This window comes from Rhinopithecus roxellana, chromosome 3, assembly GCF_007565055.1.
Source record: "Rhinopithecus roxellana isolate Shanxi Qingling chromosome 3, ASM756505v1, whole genome shotgun sequence".
NCBI classification, from domain to species: Eukaryota; Metazoa; Chordata; class Mammalia; order Primates; family Cercopithecidae; genus Rhinopithecus; species Rhinopithecus roxellana.
Genome location: NC_044551.1, coordinates 116,129,685 through 116,144,068, shown reverse-complemented (window position 1 = coordinate 116,144,068; position 14,384 = coordinate 116,129,685). Strand labels below are relative to the sequence as shown.

The 14,384-nt window shown below is 39.2% G+C and overlaps 1 protein-coding gene across 4 annotated transcripts in view; it reads left to right on the top strand.

Annotated features, from left to right (window-relative positions):
- The window catches only part of CDC42SE2 (CDC42 small effector 2), a 116,854-nt gene that overhangs the window by 43,671 nt on the left and 58,799 nt on the right, over positions 1-14,384 (top strand). The gene's annotated exons all lie outside the window — the stretch shown is intronic.

Sequence of the window (14,384 nt, the reverse complement as noted above, 5' to 3'; positions counted from 1 at the left end):
AAACAAAAAGAAAATTCCCCAAGATAGCTATTACAGCATCATTGTGATAAAGATAAGTATTGGCAGTAACCTGAATGTCTGTCTGTGGAGGATTGGTTAAATATATTGTGGTGCATCCATATAATGGAATATTGTACTGCAAATGAAAAATAAGTTCTGCATGCACAGAATGGTCTCCAAGACACATGTGAAGTGGTTAACAGAAGGTTCAGAATATGTAGAGTATGCTACCATCTAAATGTGTCACATACGTAATATATATAGTATTTTTATAAATGCATGGAATCTTACTGGAAAGACATAGAAGAAACTAGTAATAATGTTTGTCTCTGGAGCAGGGAACAGGGTGATTTGTGCACAGGAGAGTGAGGGTGAAACACATTTCTTTTGTTTTTTTTGAGATGGAGTCTCACTCTGTTGCCCAGAATGGAGAGTACTGGTGCGATCTCGGCTCACTGCAATCTCCACCTCCCAGGTTCATGCCATTCTCCTGCCTCAGCCTTCTGAGTAGCTGGGACTACAGGCGCACCCCACTGCACCTGGCTAACTTTTTGTATTTTGGTTAGTAGAGATGGGGTTTCACCGTGTTAGCCAGGATGATCTCGATCTCTTGACCTCGTGATCTGCTCACCTCGGCCTCCCAAAGTGCTGGGATTACAGGGGTGAGCCACCGCGCCTGGTCAACACATTTCTTTTTATCCAGTTTTACTATGGGTATGTACTATCTGGTCAAAATACGTACAATATAAACTATGAACATGACTGTCCTGTAACATATGGGGAAACAGACACACTTTTATTAAACTTGGTGGCCTAGATAACTGTCTAGCCTAGATACTGAATAAATGGGATATTTAATAGAGTCATGGATTCCGTTTTGATGAGCTGGAGACCATGTTGACAGTGACCATGCTGAAGCAAGGCCAAAATCCTGTTTTGATTGGGTAATGAATTATAGTGAACATGATTATAACACTTAGATTTGTGTGACTTTTTTTACTCTCCTCATCAAATGGAGGCTGTATTCGTTTCCTGGTTTTGCCTCAACAAGATACCACAAACTAGGTGACTTAAGACAACAGAAATGTGTTGTCTCACAGTTCTGAAGGTTTGAAGTCCAAAATCAGGGTGTCAACAGGACTATGTTCCTCATGAAACCTGGAGGGGAAACCTTTCTTGCTTTACCTTGGCTTCAGATGGTTTGCTGGCAGTCTTTGGCTTGCAGCTGCTTAACTCCGATCTCTTGCCTTTGTCATCACATGGCCTTCTCCCTGTGTGTCTCTGTTTTCATACAGTTGGCTTCTTAAAAGGACAATGATCGTACTGGATTAGGGGCCCACTCTCCTCCAGTATGACATCTCATCTTAACTAGTAACATCTGCAACATAAGGTCACGTTCAGAGGTACTGGGGGCTTAGGATTTCAACATATCTTTTTGGGAGAGGAGCGGGCAAATTCAACCCATAACAGAGGCTTTCCAGTTTGATTATGTTGCTTCTCTATAGTAGTCTTTCATATATGAAAATGTGTTTTGCAAAGTTGTATGGAAAGATAATGTTTTACAAGTTCTTTTTCTTTCTTTCTTTCTTTTTTTTTTTTTTTTAAGATTATTATAAAAGATCTCCTTATGGGAAGAAAAGACCACCCCACCTCTCTTAATAAATCCAACCTAAGGTTGCAGCATATTTATTAAAACTAACATTTTGATGAAAGTAGCATGTTTTCTCTAAGTTGTAAAATAAAAGTATGGAGATACAAATAGTAGCGAGTTAAAGATGACAGTAACTAATTTAGACATTTTTTGTGTTTTTTATAAAAGTCACAGGAAAAGGATGACGTCAGATTAAATACCTTATATTCTTTTTTTTGCATTTTTGTTCTTTCTCATGCAAAAGTGGCTTCTTTCCAGATCACTTCGACCTGAAGATACAATAAAATATAACAGCAGAGAGAATGAGGCTGTTATTTAGTTCCATTCTTCTCCATGGTTTTTCTTGTACCCATAGTCATTATAATTACATAAAGCATTAAGAAACCTTTAACTCTTTCTCATCTTTCCCTCTTTCTCATGTATACACGGGAAGACAAATGTTTGTAGTGTACAAAGTGTTTTTGAAAGTTACCTCAAAAAAGTTACCCCTGGCCGGGCGCCGTGACCCTGTAATCCCAGCACTTTGGGAGGCTGAGGTGGGTGGATCACGAGGTCAGAGATCGAGACCATCCTGGCTAACACGGTGAAAACCCGTCTCTACTAAAAATACAAAAAAACTAGCTGGGCATGGTGGCGGGCGCCTGTAGTCCCAGGTACTTGGGAGGCTGAGGCAGGAGAATGGTGTGAACCCGGGAGGCGGAGCTTGCAGTTAGTGGAGATTGTACCACTGCACTCCAGCCTGGGCAACAGAGCGAGACTCCATCTAAATAAATAAATAAATAAATAAATAAATAATATAAAGATTATAAAAGTTACCGCATCCTATAAAAGCCTTTTTGATGCCATTTTACCCTTTGAGAAGTAATAGATCGACAAACTGGCATCTTGGTTTCTTTTGGTTTTTCACACGGGGTCGAATAAAAACTAGGAGACTCTCCCTATTTCCAATCTTAATGACAGTTTTTCATTTTTTTTCTTTAAAAAGTTTATTAATACATGAAAACGTATTTAGCGATTTTTATGAGTTATTTCACTGAGTTATTTGTAAAAGGCAGTTAAATCTAATTTCTTAGGAAGTTATGCTTCCTGTTAGGGTGAGTTAGACTAATGTGCTTTCATTCAGCTGCTGTCTAGTCATCTTTAAATTTTTTTTTTTTTTTTTTTTTGAGACCGAGTTTCACTCTTGTTGCCCAGGCTGGAGTGCAACGGCGCAACCTCGGCTCGGCGCAACCTCTGCCTCCTGGGTTCAAGTGATTCTCCTGCCTCAGCCTTCTGAGTAGTTGGGATTACAGGCGTGCATCACCAAGCCTGGCTAAGTTTTTTTTTTTTTTTTTTTTTTAAGTAGAGATGGGGTTTCTCCATGTTGGTGAGGCTGGTCTTGAACTCCCGAACTCAGGTGATCCAAACTCAGGTGATGTACCCGCCTTGGCCTCCCAAAGTGCTGGGATTACAGGCGTGAACCACCACGCCTGGGATCTTTAAAATATTTTATGAGTTCAGGTGTCATAGAATCTTAGAATTGATTTAAACTGTGGATATTATTTAGTATGACGTCGCAAATATAGTAATTCTTTTAGTGTCGCTGGTACTTAAAAACCTCTAGTGACCATGAATTCACCACTTTCTAGGCATCCCAGTATCTTTTTGGGGGCAGTTAGACTTGTAGATAGTTCTTTTTTTTTTTAAACCAAAAATTGCCTTCCTGAAACTTCTGCATAGTGGCTTTGGTACCACCGTCTTTGGTACCCCATAACAAGTTGGCTTCCTCTTTCCCATGCTATGCTAAGACCTACAAACCTTTGAGGGCTGTCATATCTTCCCCTTGTGCTATTTGCTAAGCTAAATCTGACACCCAGAATTGAATGCCGTTTTCCCACATTTCTGAATCTGAAATTCTGGGACTAAGTTTCTCCCGTTACTTGGAGGTGCAGCCAGGGTTAATAACCTCTGTAATATAAATGCCCTGAAAGGAAGGTACAACATACATTGGAAGAGGGCCTGAATAGACTTGGGGATTGGGGAATGATTCCTGAAGGAAATGATAGCCATATCAAGTTCTGAAGAGTATGCCAGACAGAAAGAAGTGAACAGTAAGTGTGTGTGTCCTGTAGGCAACAGAAAGAAACTGAGAATGGTTGGGTGGCACAGTCATCGGGCATCAAATGGAAGAGGTAGTAAATGAGGTTGAAGAGAAATGTGGGAACCAAATTGTAAAGGCCCTGAGAAGTCATACGAGGAAACTTTCCTGAGGATAATAGCCGTTAAAGGGGGTTTTATGTCAGGAGTAACATGATCAGACATTCATTTTAGAAGTATCATTCGAGCCAAAACGGGAACAAATTGGAGGGACTAAGAGTGGTTACCAGGGGTCAGTTAGCAGCTATTATGGCGTTTGTTTAAAGATAATGGTGGTGCCTAGAACTCTACTGGTGACTTAGCGTTGGGGAGAAACAGATTGGACAAATGGAACATGGTCATTTGGCTGTGGGGCATGAGATGGAAAGGCAAGAGTTAAGGATAACACGCTTGTTTCTGGCATTGTAAACTGGGTAGATGAGAGGGAATTTAATGAAAATAAATGGAGTAGGATTGGGGTGGGGTAGTGGTAAGGAAGAAGCAGAGTTCAGTTAAGAAGCAGGGTTCAGTAAAGTTTGAAGCAGAGGTAGCACATCCTGTGGAGCGGTACTACATGCAGCTGGGTGTGAGGCTAAACTAAAAGACACCTAGGCTGGAGAACTTTGGGCTGGAGACAGCTGTGGGCTGGAAATGTAGATTTGGCCGTCAGCATTGATGGTAATTGAACTCAGGGGAGTGATTGAAATAACCTAGGGGAGCAGTTGTAGAGTGAAAGATGAGGGCGTAGGACAAAACCCTTAAGAACTGTTAATGTAATGTTAGTTTTTGAGCTAAGAGCCTTTGGTGTTTTGACTGGATTATCTGAGAACCAGCAAAAAAGAGGGAATCAGGGCTGTCGTGATACAGGTATGTAGTAGAAACCTACCTAAATTGTTTGATTCAAAGAGTAAAGTTGTTCTCAAGTGGTCTACCCAGCCTGTCACAGTATCTGATATTTATGTTGCTAGTTTCTCTACTTTGGTAGAGAACTACTTAAGTACTCTTTTGGTAGCAACTACTTAAGGTGTTGTCTCTTTAGGAGTTCCCTGTTAAAATGTTGTTATCCTTAGAGAATTAAAATATTAATCCCATTGTTGGTGATGGTGGTAGTGTTTTTAGGGTCACCAGCTTTTGTTCTGGAATTCAGTGAAAGGATGGATGGGAATCTGAGAAACATAAGATTTGAAAAACATGACGTTACTGAGGAGTTTAGGACCACAAAAGAACCTGGACTTGCAGCATTGAGGTTGCCAAGCACCTGGATAAGGGGAGTGAGAACAAGTGAGAGCAAGAGAGAAGTTGGAAAAGGGGGATAGTGAGTTGGATAGCATAAAGTGTCACTAAAAAGGGGATAAGAGAACAAAGAACTAAATAAAGGAAAAATCTGGACAGTATTTTAATTATAAATTAGGGTGACTATATAATAATTATGTTGTAGGCCAGGCGTGGTGGCTCATGCCTGTAATCCCAGCACTTTGGGAAGCCGAGGCGGGTGGATCACGAGGTCAGGAGATTGAGACCATCCTGGCTAACACAATGAAACCCATCTCTACTAAAAATATAAAAAATTAGCCAGTCGTGGTGGTGGGCACCTGTGGTCCCAGCTACTTGGGAGGCTGAGGCAGGAGAATGGCATGAATCTGGGAGGTGGAGCTTGCAGTGAGCTGAGACCACGCCACTGTACTCCAGCCTGGGCAACAGAGCGAGACTCCGTCTTGAAAAAAAAAAAAAAAATTATGTTTAAAAATTGGCATAAATTGTGACTATCACAAGTAAAGAAGGATGGTCACTCTAGTTATAATGTACTTATTAATTGTATAATAAAATTGTTTCCATTTTTAACTACCATATGTCAAGCATTGTAATAAGTAAACACTTTATACATCTTATTACATTCTTACAATAATTCTCTGAGGTGGCATTGTCTTCCTTTTATAGTGAAACCAAATCTCAGGGAGGTAACTTCCCAGTGATTCTCTATGGCAGTTAAAATTGGAAACTGTATTTATTTGACCGTACACAAAATACACATAAACTCTTAAATACTGTATTGTTCACCACAGTTGCTGTGGGTGTGTGTATATATTTTAAAATGCCCTCTGAGACTGGCAAGGTTAGGGAGAAGAGGGAGAGAGGAGAGATGGGGTTAAAGGATACAAAATTACAACTAGATAGGAGGAGTATGTTTTAGTGTTCTGTGGCCCTGGAGGATGACTATAGTTAATAACATACAGCCTCAAATAGCTAAAAGGAGGATATTGAATGTTCCCAACCCAAAGAAGCGATAAATGTTTTAAATGGTGAATATGCGAATTATCTTGACCAGTATATATTTTATTGAAATATCACTGTGTACCCCATAAATATGTACAATTATATTTCAATTAAAAAGTTTTAAAAGGGCTGGATGCGGTGACTCATGCCTGTAATCCCAGCACTTTGGGAAGGTGAGGAGGGCAGATCATGAGGTCAGGAGTTCAAGACCAGCCTGACCAACATGATGAAACCCCGTCTCTACTAAAAATACAAAAATTAGCCAGGTGTGTTGACGTGCGCCTATAATTCCAGCTACTCAGGAGGCTGAGGCTGGAGAAGAATCACTTGAACCCGGGAGGCGGATGTTGCAGTGAGCCAAGATCACGCCACTGCACTCCATTTTGGGTGACAGAGCAAGACTCCATCTCAAAAAAAAAAAGTTAAAAAAGTTAAAAGTCCTCTGACTTAAAAACAACTCTGACTTGCTAATTATTAGCATAATGTATCATCATAATATTAAGCCCCCTTCGCATTCTGATACCCCTATTTTTTGAGGCATGGAGAGGGGGGAATAACCGGTCTGAAATCAGTACACTTAGTAAGTGGCAGAGCCAGATTTCAAACCCTGAAGACAGTTTGACAGCAGCACCTCCTTTTTCTTTATCTTATTTATTTATTTTTTTTGAGACAGGGTCTCACTCTCTTGCCCAGACTGCAGTGCAGTGGCGAGATCTTGGCTCACTGCAGCCTCTGCCTCCCCGGCTCAAGTGGTTCTCCTGCCTTAGCCTCCCAAGTAGCTAGGATTATAGGCATGCGCCACTCCTGCCTGGCTAATTTTTTTGTTTGTTTGTTTGTTTTTTGTTTTTTTTAGACGGAATTTTGCTCTTGTTGCCCAGGCTGGAGTGCAATGGCACGATCTCGGCTCACTGCAACCTCCGCCTTCCAGGTTCGAGAGATTCTTCTGCCGCAGCCTCCCGAGTAGCTGGGATTACAGGCATGCACCACCACACGCCTGGCTAATTTTGTGTTTTTAGTAGAAATGGGGTTTCTCCATGTTGTTGAGGCTGGTCTCAAACTCCCGACCTCAGGTGATCTGCCTACCTCAGCCTCCCAAAGTGCTGGGATTATAGGTGTGAGCCATAGCGCCCAGCCTAAATTTTGTGTTTTTAGTAGAGATGGGGGTTTCACCATGTTGGCCAGGCTGGTCTCGAACTCCTGACCTCAAGTGATCCACCCACCTCAGCCTCCCAAAGTTCTGGGATTACAGGCCTGAGCCACCGTGCCTGACCATCACCTGTTTTCTTAACTGCTATCCTGTACTGCCTCCTTTAGCCATATTCTTTGTCTGGACATGTTCTCATTTCTCTTAGGAGTGGGTTTGTTAGGGAGCATGGTAAATGTATATATACCTTTATAAGAAAGTTGTGAAATTGTTTACGAAGTGGTTGTATCATTATGACTTACCATGAGTAGTCCATTTTTATTGCCTCATGACTTTTTTCTCTTTTTTTAATTAAGACAAGCAGATTCTGAAACTCCAGCAATTAGAAACAGCTTATTTCCCCTTTAACATTTTTGCCTCATTCACAGCTAACCTCACCTGTACCCACTTCTGTAACTCAATACATCTTAGACTTTTAGGGTCTTGGAATGTTAACAGCACCAGCAAATAACAGCAAGAATCAAACAAAAAGGTCTTGAGTCTTAGTGTTGCCACTGGCTACATTATTGCCCAGATGACTTCACTTAAACTGTTTAAGTCAATGATTACCCGCATTTCTTTACAGTGTATTTACAGAGGAAATAAATTACAGTGATTTATTGCAGTGCTAATAGACATTGTACTAATTATGTGATTTTAAGTCAAGTTTCTTTACCTTTCTGGGCCTGTAAAGTGAGGAAATTGAACTAGATTTCTTACATGTCTATATTTGTCCCTGACAGATCTGTATTTCTTTGAGAAGAAAAAAGGAATTGGTATTTGACATTAAAGAATCATGCATAGAAATGTGTCATGTATTTAAGTACTTATTTTTCATTCAACATCAGAGTGATTTAATAGGGTCAAGGCCTGATAATTTAAGCCACTGTTTCTTGAGGAAAAGTGGAAAGTACTAAAAATGTAACTGGAAGACTTATGACTTTGGCTTCTTGTAGTTTATCAGCTGAAATTTAAGACTTTTGAATTGTAGTGGATTGGGCACTTAAAAATCGATTTTATTTTTAATTTATAAGAAGATCTGAGGGTTGGAAGGAATCTTAAATAAAGTTTGTCTAAATCGTCTGTCAGTAGGACTTTTGAATCATCATCCTAACATCCTGACCTCTGATAAAAGATACCCTAAGGCAGGACATTCCATTTTTAGGCAGCGGTGACAACAGAAAGATGTCCTAATAGGTAGAACATACAGCCTGTACTCATTCATTGGAGTTGTGCCATTTGGGATGATGCAAAACTAGCATAATTTTTCTTTGTGACGGCCCTAAAAGTATTTAGATGTAGCATGGATAACTTAATTTCTTTAAAAATGCAGTCTTGTCTTCATAATGATATGATGGAACTGAGACTGATTAACTTAGAGACTTGAAATCTCTGTGTAGAGATGGAGTGTACACTTTGGCTTTTGTCTAAAATAATTTTCTTTTTTGGGGGGACAGTCTTGCTCTGTTGCCCAGGCTGGAGTGCAGTGGCATGATCACAGCTCACTGCAATCTGGACCTTCCCAGCCCAAGCAATCCTTGCACCTCGGCCTCCCAAGTAGCTGGGACCACAGGCATTCACCACCATGCCAGGATAATTTATTTTTTTTTTAATTTTTAAATTTTGTATTTTTTGTAGAGATGGGGTCTCTCTACATTGCCCAGGCTTGTCTTGAACTCCCGGGCCCAAATAATCCTCCCGCCTTGGCCTCCCAAAGTGCTGGCATTTCAGGCATGAGACACTGCACCTGGCCTAAAATAAAACTTAATGGTTAAATTCAGCTAAGGAAATAATTCATTTTTTCTCTGTCTCTTCAGTATAAATGACAGGCAGATGGGGGTAGAGGTGGCATTTAATATGATACAAAAAGCACCAAGGGATACCAGCACTTAGCAGTTAAACTGAGTCTGTTCTCATGACTTTTTCATGAATTCTAAGCAGAATATGAAGTCCATTTTAGTAGTGGTATCCAGATGACACTCATTGAATGATTATATTAAAATATGTTTTTGGTCAACAATGAAATGACAGTATTTTAAATCTAATTTCTACCAAATGTAATGGAGGACTGAGGTACTCTGGACTATAATTGAATTAACAATGTTGAAATCCACCAAATTTCCTTTTTTCCATGCCAAATTATATTATGCTAGGTTAGTTAGAGTACTGTTTTTGGCATATGCTTTCTTTGTGGTTAGCAATTGTGTTTCTGATCCTTAGCATTGAGATATTACACTTTTGGAAGAGCTATTTTCTGAAGAGAAAGATTGTGGCCATAATTTTCAAATTTAATGCATTAAAAGGATCTTGCTTTTCATTTTAAGCAGGCTTGCTACCGGTTATTAATATGTAATCACATTGTTTTAAACATAAAATTGAATGCATATATTTAAAGTGTTCAGCGTGATAAATTTTGGCATATGTATATTCCTGTGAAATCATAACCACACTGAAGATATTGGAAATACCTGATACCCCAAGTTTCTTCTCAGCTGTTTGTAGGCCCTCCTTTTGCCCACCTACCCACATTCCTAGGAAGTTAGCTGATCTCTTTTCTATCACTAGAGATTAGTTTCTTTTTTCTAGAACTTTGTATAAATGTATTATATAGTATATACTCTTTGTGGCTTCTTTGACTCAGCATAATTATTTTGAGATTTATCCATGTTGATGGGTGTATACAGTCGTTCTTTTTTTTTCAGAATATTGTATACTACAGGTTTATCCATTCACCAGTTGATGAATTCTTTCAGTTTTTGTCTCTTTGTTAAAAGAAAAACTTTACGGATCACGAGGTCAGGAGATCGAGACCATCCTGGCTAACACGGTGAAACCCTGTCTCTACTAAAAAATACAAAACCTAGCCGGGCGAGGTGGCGGGCGCCTGTAGTCCCAGCTACTCGGGAGGCTGAGGCAGGAGAATGGCGTAAACCCGGGAGGCGGAGCTTGCAGTGAGCTGAGATCCGGCCACTGCACTCCAGCCCGGGCGACAGAGCGAGACTCCGTCTCAAAAAAAAAAAAAAAAAAACTTTAGACAATGTAAATGTAGCAGAATTTATTTGAGCAAAGAATGGTACATTAATTGGGCAGCACTCAAAACCAGAAAAGGTTCAGAGAGCTCTGCTGTGCAACCTGGGCAGTAAGTGTAGACAGAAAAGAGAAGCAAGTACGTATATAGATTGATTAGTTAACAGCTCCTCTTTTGCCTTATTTGAACATGGTGTGATCAGTTGGCAGCCTGTGATTGGCTGAAGCTTGGCTGCTTGTGGTTTGCTGAGATTCAGCTGTTTATTTTCTTCTTTTGAGAAGTGTCTGTTGGGTCCTTTGCCCATTTTTTGATTAAGTTGTTTTCTTGCTATTCAGTTTGAGTTCCTTATATATTTTGGATTTGGATATTAGCCCTTTATCAGATATATGATTTTTAAACATTTTCTCTCAATGTGTGGATTGTCTCTTCAATCTATTAATTGTTTCCTTTGCTGTGCAGAAGCTTTTTAGTTGATGCAGTCCTGTTTATTTTTGCCTTTGTTGCCTGTTATATTTGGGGTTAGATCTAAAAAAAATCTAAAATTGCTCAGACCAATGTCATGTAACTATTTGCCTATGTTTTCTTCTAGTAGTTCAACAGTTTCAGGTCTTACATTTAAGTTTTTAATCCATTTTGAGTTGATTTTTGTATATGTTGTGAGATAATGGTCCAATTTTATTATTTTGCTTGTGGATATCCAGTTTTCCCAGCACGATTTACAGTAGTCTCACCTTATCTGTGGTTTTGCATTCTGCAGTTTGAGTTAACCGTGGTCAACCATGATCTGAAAATAGTGTATGGAAAATTCCAGAAAACAAACAATTCTTAAGTTTTAAGTTGTGTGCCATCGTGAGTAGTGTGATGAAATCTTGTGCCGTCCTGCCTTGTTCTGCCTGGGAAGTGAATCATCACTTGTCCAGCATATCCATGCTGTATATGCTACCTGCTCATTAGTCACTTAGTACCTGTCTAGTTTATCAGATTGAATAAACATAGTATATCTAGGGTTCCTGTCCGCAGGGGGTCTTAGAATGTATCCCTCACAGGTAAGGGGAGACTACTGTATTGAAGAGACTGTCCTTTCTCTGTTGTGTGTTTTTGGTTACTTTGTTGAAAGCCAGTTGACCATAATTTGTAGGTTTATTTCTGGGCTTTCTATCCTGTTTTATTGGTCAGTGTTTCTGTTTTTATGCCAGTACATTCTGTATTGATTACTATAGCTTTGTAGTAGATTTTGAAGCTAGGTAGTGTGATGCCTCCAGCTTTGTTTTGCTCAAGATTGCTTTGTCTGTTTGACGTCTTTTGTGGTTTTATATGAATTTTAGGATTCTTTTTTCTATTTACGTGGAAAACAACCTTGGAATTTTGATAGAGAGTGCATTGAATCTGTAAACTGCTTTGGGTGTTGTAGACGTTTTAACAATATTAATGATTCCAATCCCTGAACATGGGATACCATTACATTTGTTTATATTGTCTACAGTTTCTTTTATCAGTGTTTTACAGTTTTCAGCATACAGATCTTTCACCTCCTTGGTTAACTTGACTCCTAAATATGTATACTTTTTGGAGGCTATTAATAGTGAATAGAATTGATTTCTTAATTTTTTTTCAAGATTATTAGTTGTTAGTGTAAAGAAATGCTACTGATTTTTGTCTGTTGATTTTGTACCCTGCAACTTTACTTCGTTTATCAGTTCTAACAGTTTTTTGGTGGAAGCTTTAGGGTTTTCTACATATAAGATAATGTCGTCAGCAAACATACAATTTCTCTTCTTCCTTTTCTTTTCTTTTCTTTTTTTTTTTTAAGATGGAGCCTTGCTCTGTCACCCAGGCTGAGTGCAGTGGTGCAGATCTTGGCCCACTGCAAGCTCTGCCTCCCGAGTTCACACCATTCTTCTGCCTCAGCCTCCCGAGTAGCTGGGACTATAGGTGCCCGCCACTACGCCTGGCTGATTTTTTGTATTTTTAGTGGAGAGGGGGTTTCACCATGTTAGCTAGGATGGTCTCGATCTCCTGACATCATGATCTGCCCACCTCGGCCTCCCAAAGTGCTGGGATTACAGGTGTGAGCCACCGTGCCTGGCCCCTCTCTTCTTCCTTTTCTATTTGGATGCCTTTTATTTCTGAGGCTTATCTTTCATTCTGTTAATAGTGTCTTACAGATAGCAGAAATTAGTATTTGAATGAAATTATTACTTTGTCTTTTTTAAGTGGATTATGCTTTTGTGTTTTAGTTTACTAATCTTTGCCTAAGATAAGGCCACAAAGATTTTATGGAAGTTTAATGGTTTTACCTTTAGGTCTGTGATTAATTTTGAGTTAATTTTGGCATGCAGTATGAATATTCAGTTGTTCCAGCTTCATTTGCTGAGAAAGCTATCCTTTCTTTACTGGATTGCCTTTGTACCCTTACGGAAAATAAGTTGACCACATGTGTGTAGTTGTATTTCTGGACTCCCACTCTTGTTATATTAACCTGTTAAGTCTCTCCACATGCTAGTACAATGTTTTTGTAGCTTTATAATGAACCTTGTATTCTGGTTGTATAAGGCTTCCAAAATTTTTGCCCTTTTTAAAAGCCATTTTGATAGATCTAACTCTTTGACATTTCCATATGATTTTATTTAATTAATTTATTTTATTTATTTTGAGGCAGAGTCTCACTCTATTACCCTGGCTGTAGTGCAGTGACATGATCTTGGCTCACTGCAACCTCTGTCTCCTGGGTTTAAGTGATCCTCCTGCCTCAGCCTTTCGAGTAGCTGGGATTACAGGTGTGCACCACCACGCCCGACTAAACTTAGGATTTTAGAATAAACATGCCAGTTTCTTCTACAAAAAGGTCAGCTGGGATTTTTATTAGAATTGTGTTGACTGTATTGATCAAATTGGGGAGAATTGACATGTTAACATCATTGACTTCACTGATCTAGGAACATAATATTACTCTGTTTTTGCACATAATTTGATAATTTCATAATTCATATTTTTATACTACGAATGAAATTATTTTTTAAATGATTGTCCTTTTTTCTTTCTTTCTTTTTTTTTGGAGACAGGATCTAGCTGTGTTCTCGAGGTTGGAGCTCAGTGGCACAATCATAACTCACTGTAACCTCGAACTCCTGGGCTCAAGTAATCCTCCCACCGCAGCCTCCTGAGTAGCTATGACTACAGGCATGCTCCACCATGCCTGGTTAACTTAAAACATTTTTTTGTTGTTGTTGTTGAGACAGGGTCTCCCTATGTATTTCTTAAAATCCTGGCCACAAGCAGTCCTCCCATTCTGGCCTCCCAAAGTGCTGGGATTGTAGATACGAGCCACCGTGCCTGGCTTCTGATTATTCTTTGTACAGTTGTTCTATAGAAATAGAATTGATTTTTGAGTATTAATCTTGATTTTTGAGTATTGATCCTGCAATCTTCCTAAACTTATTTATTCTATTGATAGTAGTCTTTTGGTTTTCCTAATTTCGTTATCAGAGTTAGCGTAGCCTTTTGGTTCACTGTCAGTTTAGAGTTGAAGAAATGTGTAAGTTTATAAAACGTAATATCAATGTCTTGCAAGGAGTGAGATGCAGCATCCCTAATGTTTTTCATTTTACCTTTAATGAAATTCATTTTTCCTTTAATGAAGTACTGGTATTCCTCATAATATGAAACCTTGACACTTCAAGCTACCATTATTTAAGGTGTTAAATGTATAGGCAATTTCAGCAAAGTAATTGATTCTGAAGGATGAATTGCTGTTTGTTTTTATGGCTGGAATTCTAAGAATCTGTTCAAATTATGTATTTTGGAGGGAGAACCAATTGCCTTGGTGATGGCTCTGGGAGACAAGGGAGAGTAGTATATGGTAAGGACTTTATGTTTGTGGCTTGAGCGAAAGTTGTGTGGATTATGGTGTGATTTATTGAGATGACGAAGACTGAGGAAGCAATGGATTTAATATTGTCAGTTCAGGTTGGACATGTTAGATTTTAGGCGTGTTTTGTCTACTGTGATAAGGCTTATAGGTTTATTTGGACGCTTTTAAATAAACTATATCTTAGGTTAAAAACAGGCCTGAGGTCACACAACTAGTCATTTGCAGAATTTGAACTCCAGCTTCTGACTCTTAGTCCATGTTT